The 16303-nt window shown below is 37.2% G+C and overlaps 1 protein-coding gene across 10 annotated transcripts in view; it reads left to right on the top strand.

Moving 5' to 3' along the window:
- Positions 1-16303, top strand: part of CD28 (CD28 molecule) — a 92585-nt gene that overhangs the window by 16454 nt on the left and 59828 nt on the right. For 6 of the 10 annotated variants that reach the window (XM_053657316.1, XM_053657275.1, XM_053657375.1 and 3 more), the window contains one exon: positions 1701-1881. The exons of the other annotated variants lie outside the window; for them this stretch is intronic. The gene's annotated coding sequence lies outside the window, so the exon portion shown is untranslated. The remainder of the gene's footprint in view (positions 1-1700; positions 1882-16303) is intronic. 10 annotated transcript variants of the gene reach the window in all.

Here is a 16303-nt window from a genome sequence, read left to right as displayed (position 1 = left end):
AAATGAGGGCTGAGGAGAGACTAGTGAATTTGATCATTAGACGGATGTTGAGACAGTGTCTTTGAGAAAAGAATGTTTTGGTCTATAGTTAATGGGGTTTGAGGTCAAACTGCAAGAACTGAGTTGGGTTAAATGAGGAAGTAGAGGCAAAAAGTATAGATTCCAAGAGATTTATTAAAGAGAATGAAATAGTAGCTGAGGGTTGAGAGAAGACATTTATACGACTTGGGCATTTGTGTAGATAAATGGGTGAGGGTGGGTGAAGTTGGAGTAAGGGGTAGCTCAAAAGCTTCCAGAGAAAGTGGGAAAAAGCAGAAATGAGAGCCCATAAAGGAAGGTTTGCCTTTAGCAGGGAAACTACTTTTTTTTTGAGATGGAAAAATAAAAGGGGAACATTTACCTCCACATTATGAGGGGTAGCCATGGTGGCACACAGTCCATTTCTAGGCCATGCTCACAGAGGTAGAATATCAGTATACATGACCAGCCACATGACACGTTATGGCATTGTCATTTCTTAACTTCTTATCTTAGAGGTCAAAGCATTTAAAAAACTAAATGTTAGTATTTTAATCTCTTCAATAATCTACTTGTTTATATGACCAAGAAATGTCAGACTGCTAAGAGGTTAAAAAAAAAACCCAAACAAAAAAACTCTCCAAAGTACATGGTTTTCTAAAGGGAAGGAAATGAAGCATGTGATATTTATCAAATGCTTATTAATCCATTATTAACCAGTTTTTTATGTCTACAAAATTTGGGGGTAACCAGAATAGATAGTAATTTTGGTATAATGTAGATACGACTTTTATATGCTCTTTAAGCTAATCATTCCTTTATTTGGCTTTAGTACTTTATACAATAGAAAAACATTTTCCCGGTAGTTTCAAAAATAGATCCATAACTGTGTATGTAAATACTTACTTGCTCATATAATTAAGCCTGAAGAAAATATGTGCACATGAACATACTTGTACTAAAATTGTAAAACTTTTTAGGTAGTTTAAAAGCTTATCCATCAAAATTCTCTTCAATGTGGTTAATGCTTTTATGATATAAAAAGAATATCAAGAGTTGATGATGTTTGAAGCAAGGTTTTGTATAGAGAGCAATTGAAGTGGGGTTTCTCATTGTTACGTTCATTTGGTTTAAGGTAGTTCCATTACTCTGCTCTTAGAAAATATTTTATTAAAATATTTGGGTGACCTTTGCGGATGCCAAGATAAGGATGAAAAAAAGACTAAGGGCAGATAAAGCTGCTGCAGGTGGGTGGAACATTCTTTCTAGTCGCTTTCATGTCATTTGGCAGGAAGTGAACTGGCCATCCCCTGTCTCGTCCCTTGCCTCCTTTCCTTTTGCCCTGACACAGACTGTAGCTGATGTTCTGTAAGGACCCGCTAGGGAGCTGAGGGGTCCCTCAGAAGGAGGGCTGCTTTGATTTCTGCTGAACCTACGAGTGACCCTGACCTCTTGGGTCATTTCTGTCTTTTAGGGGGAAGGTCACGTCTCTTTTCAAGGCTTCATAGTTCTGATGGTGTCTGGACGGGGAGAAGACACTGTCCCTGCACTCCTGACTGTGGGGTGCTTGGCCTCAAATACCAGTTCAGATTCCAACACACCCTATTGAAGAGGAAGCCTTACAAGTCTGAATGTTAGTTTGGGCAATGAGAATGAAAGCATTTTTCTTTTGTGCTTTACAGAATACCTCAAGGGAAGTGCCTTTAATACTGGAGCCCTAATAAAGAACATAGGAAAATTTGGTTTCTTTGATGAAGAAAAACCCAGATGCATACAACAGATTATATAAGTAACTCAGTCTCCTTAAATGCAGTTACTTCATCTATTTAATACATTGAGAATTGTTTGAAGATAAAGCAAGATGTAAGCAAAAATTGGAGAGAAAGGAAAACAGTAGTTTTTTTGTCATTACTGGTAGAGACACTAAGATATGAAAATTATTCCTGGGATGTCTATAATTCTTAATAAAACTCCAAAAACATCTATTAAAAATTTCAAACAAAGCAGAAGAGGAGAAGAAGTCCACTTTCCAGGGAATTCTCAGGGGCTGACATCTTAATGGGGTGTCACAGAGAAAACTGGTATGTCACTCAGATTGAGCTCTCCTACTTCTATTTTCTATAACTCTTTCTAAGAGCTGATATGGAAACTAACGAAGGGCTTCCCGTTTTCTTTTTCTGATGGTTCCCAGGTCAAGTCTCTGCTTCCCTCGGTTTCTTTTGGCCCTTCTCCTTCCTGTAGCCAACTAAGGGTATGAAGCCCTTTCTCTTCATTCCCATTTATAGGGAGGTAAGACCTCAGTTAGAAACCACACATTTCTCCCTTCTGACAGGATATGATCACTAGTAAGCTAAATCCTAAGGTTTAGTTTTAGACTTCAAGATCTGATGGCTTTGGAAGCTCCATTCTGGATATTTTGAATTTATTATGTATAGATACTTATATGTGTTCATACATATCGATTGAAGTCCATTTCTCTCCCTTAAATACTTCAGTGAATTTCAACATCCTGATATAAAGCCCAAGCTCTTAGTGTGCCTGGAATCTTCTACTCTCATTGGTTGTCTGGTTGACCCTTATTCTCTTTATGTGTTCAGCTCAACATACGTCATTTACAAGGAATGTTTCAATAACCAGGATGTGTGTACAGGTGCCTCATCTTTGCTCCTGTATTACTTAGCATATGATAATAAAGTAATTCACTGATTGATTGGTTCAGTAAATATTTATTCAGCACTTATTTTCATTGGCCTAGTATTATAAGCTCTACCAGGTCAAGGTGGCTTGCTATAAAACAGACTTTTTAATAAATGTTTATTAAAATAAAATGTATATATATTATTTTTAGTTTTAGAAAAAAGCTTAATTGGTTACTCATGAATGAAATTCCCATTATAGAGGTAATGTCATATGGTTAAAAAAGAAAGACCCCACTGGAGTTACAAGTAGAATAGTTATTGGTGGTGGCTGAGAGCCTAGATTTCAGAGTCAAATGACCTGTGTTTAAATCCTGTCTCTTCTGCTTGCTGGCTTTGTGACATCGGGTCCATCATCCCATCTCCTGCATCTCACATGTAAGATGGAAGTCACGACAATACCTGATCCACCAGGTTATTGAGAGCAGTAAGTAGGAAAGGTACAATTAAATGAGGTACAAGGGTATTATAAACTTCACAGTGTAGTTATTTTATTTATTTATTTATTTATTTATTTATTTATTTATTTATTTATTCAGATTTTTAATTTTCTCAATTTCACCCTTGATGGTTCTCCTCAAGCTTTAATGTATACATACAAAGCACTTGGGCATCTTGTTAAAATGTAGTTTCTGATTCGGTATGTCTGTGGGGCCTGAGAACCTGCCTTTCTAACAAGCTTCCAGGGATGCTGATGCCCTGCTCCACAGACCGCACTTTGGTCTAGTCTAGAGATGTGGTTCTAGCAAATGTTACTCTGCACCAGCATCAACTGGAAGGCTTTTGAAAACATGATTGCTGGGACCCACCTGCAGGTTCTGTATCAGTAGGTCTTGGATGGGGCCTGATCTGCATTTCTAACCAGTTCCTACATGATGCTAATGCTGCTAATCTGGGAATGCCCTACTTTGAGAATCACTGATTTATTACAGAAAACAGAAGACTGTTTTACTTGGAGAGTAAATTACTTTGCTATGTTACAGGAAACAGGAGTTGGAGATGTAAAACTTACGTAGATTCTGACTCTTAAATTTTAGTTCTGGTGCCTGAACAGATTTAGTACTATTTGAAAAAGAAAATTGGCACAAACCAGTCCCTTTGGCTTTGTATTTTCTAAGGCCTGCTACAGCTGTAGCAGTAATAATCTATCCCCAATCTGGGACCCCTGACAAGGATTGCTCTTAGAGCCAATGGGATTTTGGCTCTGGACCAGCTGTCCTCTGACACGAAGGAGCAAGAGAGGAAAATATTTTAGTAAGGTTCTCATTAGGCATTGTGAACACTGGCTCGTGTTTTGATAGCCTTTGCCATAATAAATAAGTACAGTAGGATAATGGATTCTCTTCCTGGACTTCATGGGACAGTTGGTGCACTTGAAGGACAGCATGAGTTATGTGGCTCTTCAAGGATTTACTCACAGCAAATCATTAACAAAGAGTGGGGAGTGGTCAAATCTGTCTCTAATTAAAGCAAAAATTAGAAATATACAACATTAAAATATACTGAACCGAATCATTGTATGTTTGTTGGTACTGTAGCTCTTTAGAGTAGAGAGGTTTTGCTTGCACATTCTAGATCAACTGTCTTCCTGTGTCCGCCTGGTACTATTAGGCCAATCAACCCCTTTAGTTTAAAGAAGAAAAATAAAATGCCCATGGAACAAAATCATACTTCCTTCTCCTGAAAATGGACCAGCTATGTATAGTTAGCATTTACTATTCCCTCTTCTGTACAGAATAGAGTGCTGTGTTCTGGGAGTGAGTTCACGAGTGGATTTTGTCCCCAAGATTTTTATAATCTTAAGAGAGATGAGGATCTTTGTAAATAATTACACTATAAGTAGAATGGAATAGCTGGTATATTAACCACACTACCAATGTGAGGAGGGAATGCAGAGGGATCCACGATAAATTCTGCTTGAGGAAGTTGGAGAAAGTTGAAGGAAGATGGAACATGTTGGGTGAAATTTTGAAACTTAAAAGCATTTCAGTAGACAGAGGCCTGTTAAGGGATTTACAGCAATATACTTACTGAACTTAGAAATGACGTTTGTACTTATTGCGCATTGCAAACACTGTAAGGGTTATTTTTCTCACCTCAGTGGTGCATAAGGCAGAAAAATATTAAGCAACCTTTACCAAAGGAAATGCGTGTTGCATTTTGTTACATGAAATGTCAGTGGTTGCTTAGATTTTTTTTTTAGATTTCTGTGCCCTGATTACCCTGAGAGCCAGTGAGGTTTTGGTTGTTGACCAGATGGCTGGTTTTTCTATTGGCCTCATCTGCACAACCCTCCAACAGAATTCAAAGCTGACTCTGGTTTAAAGGCTGGTAACTTCCTAAGACACACTTCAACTTTGGGGAACATAGGTGCAAATTTTTCTTTACATCTTTCAGAGTTCTATGGAATATTTATAGTAAGAAAGTTGGACAATTAGGAAAAAAACGAATGGCCTGTTTAAATATAAATTTGCACTTGATGGAAAATCAAACTCGTCTTTTTGCTCTGTGCCATCACACTTGCTGTGAGATCCCACTAGATTCATATTTTCTAGGCTATTCTGTTTCCTCAGCTGTTACATTTCCTCCCTATCAGCAGCCTTCAGGTATCATTTCTATATGCCAATCAAGACTCTGTAACCTATCACTTTGACCACTCTCATCATTTTATTGTACTTTTTTGGACACTTTGTCCTTCCATTGCCTTACCCACCAAATCCTCAACTCTAGACTAATCAAACATCTGACTAGACATCTTTATCCTTTTACTTTAAACTTGTGTTACTATGTTTAGGTATGTTTCTTGCAGTATACTGATACCTGCATTTTGTTTTTAATGTAATCCTGAGAATACCTATTTTAAATTGGGGGAGTTTGACTTGTTTATACTTATTGTAATTACTGACTTTTGGCGGCATCTTTATATCACTTTTATTGGAAATTTTATAATGCTTTTTCTCTTTTTCCCCATTTCTTTTTTTAGCATCAATTAATTTTTTCTCTAGAAGTATTTCTTTTCTCTCTATTAAAAGCTTACATTATTTTCTTATACTTTAGTGGTTACTAAATATTTATATATTTAACAGGTTTACTTTACAGGGCCTAACATTAATAAATATTTCTATTCTTCCTCAGAACAACACCAGCACTATAGAATATTTGAACTCTGACACCCTTGTCCCATACTTCATGTTATTGGAATCTAGAATTTTACACTTTTTTCTTTTTTAAGATTTTATTTACTTATTTTAGACAGAGGGAAAGGGAGGGAGAAAGAGAGAGAGAGAAACATCAATGTGTGGTTGCTTCTCACACACCCCCTAATGGAGACCTAACCTGGCCTGCAACCTAGGCATGTGCTCTCACTGGGAACGGAACCCAGAACACTTTGGTTTGCCGGCTGGCGCTCAATCCACTTAGCTACACCGGCCAGGGCTAGTTCCACATTTTTTGTAATTCCTTCAACTAGTCATTACTATTTTAATAAAATTTTAATTTTATATAAAATTTATATATTATAAAGACTATACCTCTGTTTAAAAGTATGTCAGTCATAACGAGGCAACTTGATGCATTTTCACAAAGGGATTAGCTCATGTAACAACCACCCAGATTAAGGACTAGAATATGATTAGCACCCCAGTAGCATCATTTATGCCCCTTCTCAGTCACCACCTTCCCCAAATAATCATTATCTTAACTTGATCATTATTGATTAGTTTGTCTGTTTTGAGCTGATATGAACTCCATGTTTGCCTTATTGCCCTCACTATTATTTTTGTAAGATTCACTCATGTTGATGGGTGTAGATTGCTTCTATTACTGTAAAATATTCTATTATATGAACATGTACCCTTATATATCCTTTCTTGTACTGATAGACAGACATTTAGGTTGTCTTTAGTTTGTTTATCACAAATGTCTAATGGGAGCATCTTTTTATGCATCTTTTGTATACCTTTTGTGGCACCTGCTTTTAGTCTACATTCATAGGTTCCCACTTCTTTTGGGTACAGCCAGGAGAGGAATTGCTGGGTTACAAGTGAGTTAATTTACTCTCACCAATAGTATACAAGCATGCTAGTTGCTCCACATTCTAACCAATACTGGTGGTGTTAGTCTTTAATTTTAGCCATCCTGGAGGCTGTGTAAGGGTATCTCATGGATATTTAAAAAAATTATTAGGTAGTTGCTGATGGCTAATGAGGTTGATCACCTTCTCTTATATTTATTAGTCATTTGGATATCTGTTTTTGTGAAGTACCTGTTCAAATTCTTTCTGTAGTTTGTAGCTGTTAATTATGAGCTCATTTTTAGATTGGATTGCTTTTTCCTGTGGAGGTCTGTGTGTCTTAGCTTGTGAATAAGCACTAGACAGTGTTTCATGAATGTGCTGTGCTTGCTTCTGCTGAGATTGCAAGTGGTAGATTTTCGACTTGGGATTCCAGCTTTTCTGGATAGTAGAAATTTGGACCTCTTACCTGGAATGTGCACATATTTGATATATCAATTTCTCATAAGGAGAGTTGTTTTTTTTTTTTTTGCCTGTATCCAAAGATTGAGGCAGACAGCAAATTTCTTTTCTGCTTCCATTGGGATGGTGTCCAGAGATTTTCTACATTATTGCTGTCCAACAGAACTTTCTGTGACAATAAAAGTGTTTGATACCTGTGTCTACTGGCAGACATGGTAGTCACTGTGCGCCAGTAGTTATTAAGTACTTAAAATGTGTGACTGAGGAATTGAATTGTACATTTTATTTTATTTTAATTAATTTAAATTTAAATAATCATATATGCTGAGTAGCTACCACCCTAGATAGTGTGGTTCTAGACCAATTTTTTTTTTTAGATTTTATTTATTTATCTTTACAGGGGAAGGGAAGGAGAGAGGGAGAGACTGGGCAACCCTTTGAGGATCTGGGATATATGAACTTTCAGTTCTTCTCTTTATGCAGAACCTAGAGCACGTTTCCTGTTCTTACCCTCCTGACCCCAGTCCCAGCACCTAGGCCATACTCTTGGGCCAGCATATCATTGATTAGAGTTGGTTTTACTTTCTTTAACTGGTTAAGCTCAGCCATGTGCTAGATATTTTTGCAACATTGTATTTGAATGTTCATAATGGTGAGAAGGATACACATTAGCTCAATCTGCAGCTCCAGCTTTCATGCACTTCTTATGCCACTTGCCAGTTATCCTCTGCTACCACCACCCTGTGGAAACTTCCATTGCTAAGGGAAGCTCCATAGTGTTATATATAATGACTTAATCCTAGCCTACATGATTTGTGAGAAGCTATGACTCTGTTGACCTCTGATTCCTTAAAGCAATCTCTTCCCTTGGCTTCTTCCAAAGCACCACAGTTTTCTTTCTACTTACATTAATTCTTCTTTTCAGGCTTTTTCTAGGACTTCTCTTCTTATGCTCTCCTCACCCCATTCCTATTATTAAGGTGAATCAGTCCTCAGTTTTATTTATTTTTTCTCACTCTACATATCTTTTCATGGTTATTTTATTTAAATTTCTGGCTTCATTTATATTTTAGAAGCTTATGACTCCCAAATTTATTGCCATTTTTGAAACATTAGCTGATATATTTCAGTATTTCTTATACCATGTTTGTTTACCACCCATTCTTGCAAAAACAAAATAAAATAATGGAATATAAAATGGCAGGTTTTCCTAGGCTCACAAGGCTCAGGAGAAAGTGACAAGAGTCCAGTTATGTGACACTTGTATGGTCTATCTAGGCAGACATGGCTTGGACCCTAACCTAGTGCTCTCTTGATTTGTTTCCTGAGATAATTGTGGGGGACTGTGAAATTGTGGGATATTATCATGAGGAAGATTTTAGAGATATTCTTTGGTCTATTTTCCAGGTGAGTAATAATTGGCAGAGATGATTTTAGAACTCAGGTCATCTGGAGATTACCCACTACCCACTAACCATCTCAGAATCTAATAAGGTGGTACTCCTCCTCTAAATTTGAGTTTGGGTAATTTAAGGAAACTAAGGGGAATCTCTATTTTTTGATGGAATAATAAGTAATAGAAAACACCAGGAAATTTCTGTTATATTAGTTGTTAAAATTGGTACATAATTGTATAACATCTTCTCGTATGTTGTAACTGAAATAGCAAAAAAAATTAAATGTACTTTTTCCTGTTTCCTCCAAGGGTCATGTGGAAGACTATATAATTCAGGAGAGATATTTCTACAGTGAATAAAAACCCTTCATATTTAAACCAATTCAAATCTCTTCCTTCCATCTAGGCTGTATCTAGGACACATCTGGACATTTGAAAACACCCAAATTGGACTTTCCAGTTTTTAGCAGAACATTTAGTGAATACAGATACAAAAAACTTACTAATTATCTAATCTTTTTTTAAAAAGGCAATAGCATTTCAGTGGGACCTGTATCCCCTAGCACAGCCTTTATTTCTTGCATGGTGTCTGACTTGCTCCGTGTTGGTGGAGGAAGCTGACGTTCAAAGGGTGTGGTTTTTGAGGTTGCCACATGGCCTTGCCATGACTTAAAATAACCCTCTCTGGCAGCCAGATGGCCCGGGGAGGCATGAAACACAGGGTTCACTGACCTCAGAACTTGATGCCTTAGGACTGGAGGCTCTTTCATGATACCTAACTTTCTGTTTCTAAATATCTGGAACACTCTCAGCCTTAACCTGGGATGTTGCTCATTTTCTCCTTCCTCCCTTTAGTGAAAGTAGAGGGTGAGGACTCATTTTAGGCAGAGAAAGTGAATGCTGACCTTTCATCGTTCCCCTGAGAACACTAATCTTTAACTACTTTCCAGAAGAAAGTCTCCCTTCTTCAGCCTGAATCCTTTGGAAATGGTATGAAGAGGAGGTATGGAGAAACCTAGTCTGGGAGTCTGCAAATAGACAGACAACCTCAGATATACTATTTAGGTTAAATTCTTCACTGTGTGTAGATGCATATAATGCTATTTTCTTCTAGGTATTCAATGATAATGTCTTGAAAAATTAGAGAAACAGTCATCTTGAAGGAAAAGGCAGAGAACATTACTTGGAGAGGAGAATTTTTTCTCTCTTTATAGAATGGAAAAATGAGAAAAATTAGTTTAAAAAGAGAAAAATATATTGTCAGGGAGATTTTATTCATCAAAAATCTATTTAACACCTACTATATGCCAGAGATGGCTCTAAGTTCTAGAAATATAATAACCAGTAGACTAGATCGACAGGCTGTTTGGCCTCGTGGATTCCCACTCTAGGGGAAGGCACCTGGCAGGAGTCCCAGCCCGGTGAGTGTGTCATCAGGGATCAGAGATTTCTCTGAAGGAGCGGTGTTTAAGCCAGGAACTGAAAGTGGTTAGATGGACAAAGTGCTCCATTTAGTTGGGCTTCATTTTCAATGGTCCCGTTCCAAAATGAAACAAAACAAAAATTCAGTTTTAAATATTTTATTTTTTTCTATGCTTCTATGATTGCCTGTCTGAGAGAAAAATTCTGATTTCAGTAGAAAGCAATTGGATTGCTACTTCTTTCTCTGCTTCTCGCACAGATACTTATTAGTTCTCATATCTTGGTATGTTATGATCAGGTCTGTCACTCCCTCTAGACTGAGAACCTCTGAAGGTCAGGGATATCTTAATTGTTTCTGTTCTGGCATATTAGGCTCTGCGAGGAGTAAAGAGCAACATCAAGATGGGTGAATAAAGGAAATAGATGCTTTCCTAGCATCATGTTTCATTGTTAAGAAAAGTCTCATACCAAAATATGCTCCCTTATATCTAATTTAATCTTTAATACCTTTTTGACTACCTACCGTGCGCAGGCCCTGTGTGTGTCCTGTGGTTGTAGTGGTGACCAAAGTGGGCACAACATCGGTTTTCATGGAATATACAGTCAGTGGAAGAAGACAGACTACGTATGAATAATCACTCCAGTATGTAATTCCTAACTCTATCAAAAGAGGCAAAGAGGTAAAAATATTGAAATAAAATATTTTGGCTGAAAATGGTAGGAAAATTTAAACTTTCATCAGATTTTTGGATGCCTGTAAGAATTATAACTCATATTTTCTCCCCTTCTATCCTCCTACAATAATTAACTTTTTAAACTTATGATGTAGAATTTCTGTAGGGAAAAGGACATGAATTAGTATTTGTTACAGCTATTTTATCTGCTTGGCTTGGCTTGGCTCAACTGTTTATGGAAAAACACTTTTTTTGGGGGGGGTTGGTAAACACCAGTCTGATTTCCCCCCAAATTATTTCCCAATGGTCTTGACATATGGTGAGTCAGAACCCGACTTTGCATGAAAGTTTTGGAATTCTAAAAAATTTCCAACAGTTATAATCGGGGTGAATGTTCTTGCACATGAAGAATATGGAAAGAGAAGTAGATGCAGGAGGTGGGAAATACGAGTAGCAGTCATTTGCAGTCTTCTCCAAACGTCAGGAAGACTACACTTAGAAGCTTATGAAATAATTATACACAGAATAATATATTTTTTCTGGTTTCAGATCTAAGAAAATAAAATAACTTTTCAGTATTAGAAATTGAACACTGGAGGACCAAGCTAACCTCTTTAATATAGCAGGACAACACATTTTATTAAGTTGGTGTTTCATAGTTCCCTTGAAAGTTATGAGCATATACTAGAAGAAACCCTTCAGCATTTTTTCCTTTGTGTTCTTCTCTTGTTTACCTTTTGTCCTTTCCTTTGTCTCAGTTTTCCCTGAATGATGAACCTCTGTGAACCATGTGAACCTCTGAACTTTGTTGCTAATATTAATAATACATGTGCTATTGATGGTAAAAAAATGTGCAGAGGTGAGAGGGCACATGAATGGTATGATAATGATGAAGGATACTTTTCACAGATTTTTTATTTCTTAGGTCAAGGAAACTGCTAATACTCTGTAAAGGAAAAGCTCATTTGCTACTGTAGATTAATATTGTACTATTCTTGATGAAAATCTTTAGTCCTAATCTGGTGTTTAATTGCTTACCATTTTAATAAAAACATGAGAGCTGAATTGGTGAGAATAAAGATAGCACATTGAGAAAGACAGAATGGAAGAAATGAAAAAGGGAGAATTGTGAACCACTAGTGATGGCCTCACCACTAAGGTAGGCCACTTCCCCAAATCAATGTCCTGGGTTCCGCTTGTCAGCCACAGATAACAGCCAAGTAGAAACTGTGTAACAGAAGCAGACAGTAGAGTGGTGGTTACCAGGCCAAGGAAGTGGGGGAAGTGGGGAGATGTTAGTCAAAGTGCGTACATTTCAGTTATGTACAATGAATAAGTCTAGAGAGATATAATTTACAGCATGATGACTATAGTTGATAATATTCTGTTGAGTATTGAAAATTTGCTCCAAGAATACATTTCAGGTGCTCTTACCAGACATACACGAAAGCTAACTATGGAATGTGATGCTATGTTAATTAGCTGGACTGCAGCAATCTTTTCAAAATGTATATCAAACGTCATGTTGTATACCTTAAACATATATAATTTTAATTAAAAAGGAATCATGTATAAGATGCCCTAAATCATAAGCCCTAAATCATGCATGCAGTCTGAACAGGATAATTGTCTCCAAGGAGGTGACAATTTGTTCAAATATGTGTGCATAATATTACTTTCTTAAGGTATAAAGCATAGATATAGAGTACAGAAACAGTTATACAGTATACCTATGATATTAACATTTCTTGGTGGAGGAACAATTAGAAAAATTATTTAAAATATTTCCTTAGGGGGAAGGCAATAATGAGAAAAAATGGTGGAAAAACTGCTTTTAATGGTATCTTTGTACAATACATAGAGGAGATACCATATTTTTCCATGTATAATAAGCACTTTTTTGCCCAAAGTTTTGAGGGAAAAATAAGAATGTGTACTATACATGGATATTACTAATTCCATATCCCTATAAATATTTCTAATTCTTTTACTTATGCTTATGCATTAAAAGTGTAACTCTAGAAAGCAATAATGATATCCATGTGCAAAACAACACCCTGGAATATGATAAGTTGTTTCATTTCTAAATATAAATAAATAAAACATTTAATTAAAAAAGTAAAGGAAAGATTTTTTTTCTTGAAAGTTTGGGCCAAAAATATGGATGCACACTATACGCAACAAAATATCTTAATTTTCTTCTGGGTGAAGCTACTTAATCTGAAAGAATTTGATATTTATGTCATAGCATCAATTAGGAAATGACTATGATAACATAAAGGCAAAATGGTAATGTGGCTAATAAATTATGAAAGAGCCTGAGGCAAATTGACAGGTTTCTTTCTCAATAGCTTCACTATAAATCAGTGATTGTGGACCAAAACTGACTCTATATTGTCAATAAAGAAGTAGTAAGAGGTAAATTCTCTTTTGCTTACTTATATATGCCATGTACAGAATACATAGTTTTTCTGTATACATGTATGATAGACATTCTCTTAGCTGACTCCCTCTTGACTAACTTGGCAGATGAACAGAGGTTCTCCATGCCCCCTGTGATACTTTCTGGTAGAGGTCCACGGTACTTTGAACACTGCGGGCTAGTAGGCTGCACATGCTTCCCCTTCTCCCCAGGTGATTTATGTGTTTACCGAGAGTTGGTTTGGTTTATTCCCAAACTTGTTAATGGCATTTCTTACTATATTTTATTATTATTTAGTGAAACAGTAGGTAAGTCACCAGCAAAAAGGAAGAGGATTATTGTTTCTACAAAACCCACGTTGAGTGCTTCAGAAAGAGTCAATAAGGAGAGTTACACTTCAAAATAAAAACAAAGGGGTTGTATGCTAGTCCCCAGCCATGTTCAAGTACAGGTACAAAGATGTTAGAGCTTTGGATTTAGCTGGGATTGGGGTTTGCCAGGGGAGGATGGGATTCAGGGAGTTAAAGGTGTATGTGCGTTGGCGAGTATAGTGATGGATATTAGACTTTAGACTGCATAAGGAAGGCAAATAAGACCATGAAGGGTGTGAGAGAAAAGATGGTAGGCTTGGTCAGCTAGAGGGGATTGAAACAATAGGGAGAATCATCTGAAAAAAATGGATATCGTAATCGGAGAGTGGAATGTTAAAATTGAGATTACACTGGGAGTGCAGTTACTGGTAATGACAAATAGGACTGGTCGGCTGAAGTGTTGTACATAACAAGTCAATGGGGTACATAGAAAAGATATGAGAGAAGGTGGATTCAGGATAGCAGCAGAGTAAGTGGTAGCTATCCACCTCCTACCAGGACCAAACTTTAATGACAACTAAAATATAGACCAATCAACCTAAATTACCAACTGAAGACTAGTTGAAGAGATGTCTTATAACCAAGGATTTACCACATTGAGTCTGGTAGGAAAAGTAGAGACAACAAAGGGCTGGCCCCACTCCCACTCCCACTTCCAGCATCTGAGATTCTTCTGGAAAGGTCTCTTAGTTGCACAGGTTCCCCCTGAGAAGAGTGGGGAAGGGAATCCACTCTTCTGGATCTCAATCCCAGCCCAGACCACCAGAGTTAGGAAGAGGCGCCCACATAAAAACTGGCTGTGAAAATTGGCAGGGATTCTGTCCACCAGAAAGAGACAGGAGTACACTATAGGTACAGGTGCACTCAGACAAAATCAGAGCAAGATCCCATTAGATTCACAAGCAGCATATCCAAAAGTAGATCTCAACAGGCACCAGGCTCTGCTGAGGTGAATTCTGCTGTGTGTGGTCAGTACCTGCACAGTAGCTTGTGCACTATGGTTGGGGTTGATCCTCACTGTCAGCCAGCCTGAGATGAGGATCACCAATGGGCCAATAACAATCTAGACTCAATTACAATAGTAGGGCCCACATAACCCCCACAAAGGACGTTCCTGGAGCCTCCAGCTCAAGTGATCCAGGAGACTGCACCTTTGGGTCCCACAGGGCATCTACTGCATAAAGCTACCCTACCACGACTGAGAGTATAGCAGATCTCTGTAATATAAAGAAATAAACAAAAAGAGGTAGCCAAAATAGGGAACAAAGAAACATACCCTGAATGAAATAACAGAAAAAATCTCCAGAATGAGAGCTAACTAAAAAGGAGGTAAACAACTTATCAGATATAAAATTTAAATACATGGTTATAAGAATGTCCAAAAAACTTAGTGAGAACTATGATAGCATAAAAAAGGACATAGAAATGAATAAAAGAACCATTCAGAGAATGAAGGATACAATATCTGAAATGAATACACCAGAGGGTATAAGCAGTAGCTTGGATGAAACTGAGGTTTGAATCAGTGACATGGAAGACAAGGTAGCAGAAAACACCCAATCGGAACAGCAAAAAGAAAAATATGAGGATAGTTTAAGGGATTTTGGGCGCAACATGAAGCATGACAACATCCGCATCATAGGGGTACCAAAAAGAAAAGTGATAGCAACAGTTTGAGGACCTATTTGAGGAAATAATGGCTGAAAACTTGCCTAACCTGATGACAAGAGACACACAAGTCCAGGAAGCACATAGAGTCCTAATCAAGGTAAACCCAAAGGATCCACACCAAGGAATATCATATTTAAAATAGCAAAGGTTAAAGACAAAGAGAGAATCTTAAAAGCTGCAAGAGAAAGATAGTTACCTACAAGTGACCTCCCATAAGACTGTTACCTGATTTCTCAACAGAAACATTTCAGGCCAGCAGGGATTGGCATGAAATATTCAAAGTGATGAAAAGCAAGGACCTACAACCACAATTACTCAACAAGACTATCATTTGAAATTGAAGGAGAAATAAAGAGCTTCTTAGACAAAGAAAAGCTAAAGGAGTTTGTTATACCAAACAGTATTGCCAGAAATGTTAAAGGGCCTTGAAGAAGAAGAAGAAGAAGAAGAAGAAGAAGAAGAAGAAGAAGAAGAAGAAGAAGAAGAAGAAGAAGGAGAAGAAGAAGGAGAAGGAGAAGGAGAAGGAGAAGGAGAAGGAGAAGGAGAAGGAGGAGGAGGGGGGGGGGGGGAGGGAGGAGGAGGAGGAGGAGGAGGAGGAGGAGGAGGAGGACACATGGAGGAACATAAAAAATAAAGTGAAAATAAACATGTACCTATCAATAATAACTTTAAATGTAAATGGCTTAAATGTCTCAATCAAAAGACATAGGGTAGCTGAATGAATAAAAAAACCAAGATAATTATATATGCTGTTTGCAAGAGACCTACTTAAGAATGAAAGATACACACAGACTAAAAATAGATAGAAAAAGATATTTCATGCAAATGGAAATTTTTAAAAAGCTAATGTAGCAATACTTATATCAGAAAAAACAGACTTCAACACAAAGGCTATAGTAAGAGACAAAGGACTCCACATAATGATAAAGTGATCAATTTAACAAGAGGATAAACCTTTGTAACTATTTATGCACCCACATAGGAGCACCTAAGTATATAAAGCAAATCTTGATGGACATGAAGGGAGACACTGACAGTAACGCAATAATATTTGGGGACTTTGGCACCCCATAGACATCAATAAATAGATCTTCTAGACAGAAAATCAACAGGGAGACAGTAGCCTTAAATGACATACCAGATCAGATGGATTTAAGTG

This window comes from Artibeus jamaicensis, unplaced genomic scaffold (assembly GCF_021234435.1).
Source record: "Artibeus jamaicensis isolate MK-2021 breed Jamaican fruit bat unplaced genomic scaffold, CSHL_Jam_final contig_1015, whole genome shotgun sequence".
Classification (NCBI taxonomy): Eukaryota; Metazoa; Chordata; class Mammalia; order Chiroptera; family Phyllostomidae; genus Artibeus; species Artibeus jamaicensis.
The sequence above is the reverse complement of the archived record's forward strand: the minus strand, read 5'-3'. Positions and strand labels throughout refer to the sequence as shown.